Genomic DNA, 6,000 nt, shown 5'->3' with positions numbered 1-6,000 from the left:
AAAAGGTAATTAATTATTTATTTTTTCAATTATAGATCTTTCCCAACGAGATTTGAAATTTGTTAGGGAAAGTTCTGCTTCCGGTGAATTTTCGAATTAATGCTAGGAGAGGTTATGCTAAATACAATTTAATCAACTAATATTATATATTAAATAAAAATAAATAAAATGACAAAAAGGTAGATAAAAGAGATATTTCCTAGGGAAATGAAAAAAATCATTGGGACAAGAGATCTTTTCCAATGAAATATATGATTCATTGGAAAAGATCATCTTCTTCTAATGAAATATGAAATTTTCTAGGAAAAGTTGCATGTGGAAGTTGTTGTGATCAACTTCTTTGCACGAAACAACAACTAAATGACTACGGATTAGAGAAAAAACAATTCTAGTCCATTGTGACACAAAGATTAGATATAACTTTATAAAGAGTTAGTTCAAACAAAGGTTATTAGAATTGAGTTTCTCCCCATTGAAAAATCAATTAGCAGACATCTTTACAAAGCCATTAGGATTTGATCGTTTCTATAAACTTCTAGGAGAACTAGGCATGAACAACCCACTTTGATTCACTTAGGCTGAAAAATATGAGCTTAATGATCACACCCCACCTTAGTAGTGCCAAAAGAGTGAAGTGCAAGTCAATAGATTACATTTTTGTCACTCTGCATAGGGCATTGATCAATCAATGCCTATTAATTGATTGATTAGTTAACACAGAATGATCAATCATTCGCGGTATAGAATGAGAAGTTGAAGAGACACAAACAATTTTTAATTCAATCTCTTCAGTCCAAATCATTTCAAAAACCCTATTCTAACAAGTACTCCAAAGCCCTAATCCTCTATTTCTTTTTTATTTTGAGTGATTCTCACTCAAATCTGAGGCCAAAACCCTCATTTATGCCTCTCCCTCTCTCAAAATTCGGTTTTCCAACATGGTGCACACAAGGTCATAACAAAGAAGAAAACCCCTTATAAGGAACCAAAAATCTTTGAAGATATGCTCAATTGGAGGGAGCATTTCTGAACGAGGTAGGTACTTCTCAATTTTTGTGAATAAGAGTATAGTGGAACCAGGCAAGGCCAACATGGCCTTTTGCACGAGGGAGATTGATAGATTTGAGAGGATGTTCTCCTCCTACAAGGGGCTGCTAGAATTGAATGTTCCGACTGTCCCCTATTAGTCAAGGTCTTCTACTCGAACCTCAAGATAAAAGAAGTCGGGCCCAACAACCTGAATATCTCTTCCTATGTGAAGAAGACCACAATTTCAATCCACTCTATGGATTTTAATGACCTTTTCATGACTACCTTCATGGGGATGACCCAATACATGAAAGAAAATTAGCCAACTAATCTTCTCCTCAAATGCCCTCAAAACATACAAGACTCCATCATGTTGGTATTTGGGCAGCAGGTAGGAAGCTCCTACAAGGTTAAGATCAAGGACCTCACGATGGCACAATGGGTTATTATGGAAGTTGTCACCCATATCGTCAATCCGAGGAAGTGGACATACTCTAGGATGATGACCGCCAACATATTCTAGATGTGACCGATCACTCAAGGGGTGATTTTATATATTTACTTTAGGTTTTCATATTTATTTTAATTATTATTTCATCTACTTTCTTTAAGTTGTATTCTAGTTTAATGTTATTCCTCAACTTCATTTTTCACCTACTTTTTTAAGGTTAACAATATTGTTTTAAATAAAATATTAATTATTATAAATATTATTGCACTTCCAAAGCTTATGTAGATGAAAAAGAAAATAGTTATAGTAACATCAACCAACCATAGTATGTTTTACTAATGTTTCTCATAAGTTTATCATCATAATATTTTAAAATATTTATTTAAAAATAGTAATTGTAGATTATTTGTAATATGTTGTTCACATATTTTTACTACACCTGTGTAATAGAACTTGATAATCTACTTGAAAAAAAATTAGAACTCTCCGCACAAATCCCACAATAAGTAAATATTTACATAAATAAATGTCAAATATGAATTTATACTTTTTTTAAGGAAATATCGAATACATCTACAAAAAAACCAATAAAGTCAACAAGAAGACACAAATATCAATAACAAATATGGTGAAGATAATACAGAAAAATAACACTAAAAAGGTTAGATGAGTGTGAAAATTTTGATAGATATATATATGTGAGACTTATTAGTAAATGTATTGTATTTTTTTATTTAAGGTCTATGTAAAACTTGAAAAAAAAAAAGAACTATCTACACATCCCACAGTAAGTAAATACAATACTAAGAGTACATATTTATATAATTATGATCTCATATATAAAGTTATATCTCTTTGCACGAAAATATCAAATACGTCTACCGAACACCAAGTTAGTCAACAAGAAGAAACTAATATCAATGACAATTATGGTGAAGACAATAAACAAAAATAAGCTAAAACAACTCAAATGTGTAGGAAAAAGTTGACAATATATTATAGACTTATGAGTAAATGTATTGTATTTTTTATTTAGGTCTACGTAATTAAATTTTTTAATTTTATATGTGTTTCATGCTTTTTTTAGTATTTTTTCTATTGTTCACTTAAGATTAAGATTTATTTAATTGAAAATTTTATTATATTTATTTATATTTTTATACCATTTATTCTTCGTTTCTCCGCATGCATCAACTAGCATTCCGATAGTGTAAAACATAAGCTAATCAATTCTTCCATATTTGAATAGAAGTTATGGAGATTTAGGTCAAATAATTTTTAATTTTTTTTACTAAAACTGTTAAAGACTCAGTATTGATGTTTTGAAAACTTTACAAAAAACAATTACTAGAGTTGGAAAAATTCTAAAACTCAAAATTTTTAATTTAGACTACCCAATTGGCACGGAAATGCATTGATTAAACTATTAACTAATCCAAATTTCAAATGATTGATTAACTAGGTCAATTTGAGTTTTTTATATACAACAATTGATCGATTCTCAGAACATACTACCAATTGGCACTCTTGTCCATCGGTTTTTACTTGGATTAATCGATGGACAAGAGTGCCAATTTCCATTAATCAAATAACCAAAAAATTCATATATTTTTAAAAGAGGGATTAATCCGTAACATGTTGAATTTCATTAATCAATGGATTAAACTTAATCAATTGGTGTAGGCATCAATGAATTATTGCCAAAGATCAATCGGTTCACTTAGATGTAGATTCTTTTCAAATATTTTGAAAATGGATAATTTGACTTTTTGAACTATAAAGGGGTTGTAGGCACACACCCTTCATACAGTTCAATAGAAAATTTATCTCGTTCGTCAAATACCTTAAAATTTTGTAAAATTTTTAAAATTTTATGTTGGCTATTTATTATAAAAGAAGTTTTAGAGTTGTTCTTGAGACCTTTCAAACTTTTAGAGAAGTTCTCTATCAAGTCTAGAGGTCCAAGCTCATCTTTCACAACTTCTTATTCGAGATAAAGGCTAGAGGAATTCATACTATCATATTGGTGATGAGCTATCTCAAAATCAAGTAAGTTTGAAATGTTTTATTTATTCTCTAACTTGATTTTTGTAAAGGTTGCTAAAGTTATGAATGTGTATACATATATGCATATAAGAAGTCTTTGAATTCTTGTGTGTATTGAATCTTTGAGAGAGAGAGATTGACAAGGATTGCAAAAAGAGTTGCTCTTCAACATAGGTAGATAAGCTTCTATTACCTACCCATTTTTCACAAATTTAGGTCAATATAATACAAAATCCCATATAATCTCAATCAAAATTGAGAAGTGTGTATCCAATGGAGAAAGAACAAAGTGTGAAGTCAAGACTTGAGAGTTCACCGGATAAGAGAAGTCTTTTTATGATTACTTGGATTTCTAGGTTTTGGTTTCTTGCCTCAAAGTAGGCATAGCTTGTCTCTTGAGAATTGTGAACCATACTTGAAAGCACCTAGGCATATAAAACTATCACCTTACTGTTATGGTCCTGGGTTAAGTACCTATGTCTTTCGCTCCTGACAGGCCGGTCTTTTGGGTAGTATTGGCTAGGTGCATAACACTTACTATCCACATTAGTAAGTAAACTTGTTGTACTATATAGAGCACCATCTACTCATATATTTTAGTTTAATAAAAAAATATATTGTTAGAGAATCAGTCTTACATAAATCCCTTGATAAGTAGAAAATTTCATTCCATACCTTATTATAATTGAACTGGTCAAACAAAAGAATAGGTAATCAGGTAAAATTGCCAACCCTACAGGAGGATACGTGCCATTACATGAAAATTTATTTTTCCTCTTATCTGTATTGGAACTTTTCTATTGACAATTAATTCCCTTTGACCAGCTTTCTTACATTATGAGGATGACTGAAAAACTAATTTTAGGGTTTGTGCCTTCACTTGAAATGGAGCGAAAAGATTTATACATCATTGTTTTAAATTATAAATATCTAAATTACAACAAACCCCTAAAATATTATGTAAATGTCTATGTATAAAAAAATATACTACATTTTAATAGCTACACATAAGTCATAATATAAATATAGAGGCATGATCCAATACGAAAGGCTATTTGGTGCGAAAGATGCAAAATGGCTATCTCAGTCGTCTGATCATGATCAACGACTATCTCAGTCGTCTAATCAACAATTATCTCATTCGTTCGATTAACGACTATCTCAAATGTCTTATCATGATCGGATTGTTGAGATAGTTACTGATCGAATGGTTGAAATAGCTATTGATCGAACTGATGAGATAGTCGGTGATCGGACAATTGAGATTGAATGATCGGACGGCTAAGATAGTCATTGATTGGACAGATGAGATAGTCATTGATGGGACAACTAAGAAAATTGTTGATTGAACAGTTGAGATAGTCATTGATCGGAGGGCTAAGCTACTTGTTGATCATGATTAGATAATTGAGATAGTGTTTCGCATGTTTCGTACCAAATGGATTCTCTTATTGGATCAGCTCTCTCTAATATAGTCATCCAATCTTGAACAACGACGAAGGTGAGAATTTTGGCTTCACTCTCCCGCTCATGCTTGCCTCTCGTTCCCCATTCTTCCCCTCTCTTCTCGTTTTGCCCCGCTCAACTAACTCATTCAGACACCGTTGCCATCATCGTGGCCCCGCAACCTCGCCTTGCCTCATTCCTTTCTGCCTCACGTTGTTGTCGTCCTCTTCCTTCCTCGCCCTTTTTCTTTTTCCACCCAACCGAGATCCAAAGCCACGCTCCTTGGCTCGTCTCAATGTTTCAGAGATTTCAAGAAATGTCCTCCGTGCAGGCAACAAATTAGAGGGTCGAGGGCAAGACGGCGACGACGAGGTGACAACGATAGTGTCTGAATGGGTTAGCCGAGCAGGGCGAAAGGAGAAGAGAGGGAAAGAATGGGGAGCGAGAGGCAAGCACGAGCAAGAGAGTGGAGCCGGATTTTTCGTCTTCGTTGTTGATAAAGATTGAACGACAAGGAACCCGATTTTGTATTGGATAGAGCCTCTGGTTGATCCAATATGAAAAGTCATTTGGTGTGAAACATACGAAACAACTATCTCAACCGTCCGATCATGATCAATGGTTGAGATAGATCATGATCAAACGACTGAGACAGTCGTTTTGCGTGTTTCGCACCAAATGGTTTTTCGTATTTATATATATAATATATATTGTATATCACACAAGCACTAATAAGAGCAATTTTTATCAACCAATTAAAAACACATGATTTTTTTTAATAAGGAAATGCTAAATGAAAAATGAAAGAATAAAAAACTACAATTTGATGAATAGAAGGAAATGAGATTGATGCTAGTTGGAGGTGAGGGAGGCGAATGACAAAGAACTAACTTAAGGTTGAAGTATATTTTTCTATTCGTCTGAATGTTTTGTGGAATAAGAGGAATGAAATATTTTTTTATTTCATAAACTGACATGAAAATTAAATAATTTATATTAAAGAAATTACTTTTTAGTGTAAACCTTTT

The sequence above is a fragment of the Aristolochia californica genome, unplaced genomic scaffold, assembly GCF_029961685.1.
Source record: "Aristolochia californica isolate CCGP_79_NKW_82.1479 unplaced genomic scaffold, dmAriCali1.0.hap1 SCAF_10, whole genome shotgun sequence".
Classification (NCBI taxonomy): Eukaryota; Viridiplantae; Streptophyta; class Magnoliopsida; order Piperales; family Aristolochiaceae; genus Aristolochia; species Aristolochia californica.
This window is presented reverse-complemented; position numbering follows the sequence as displayed.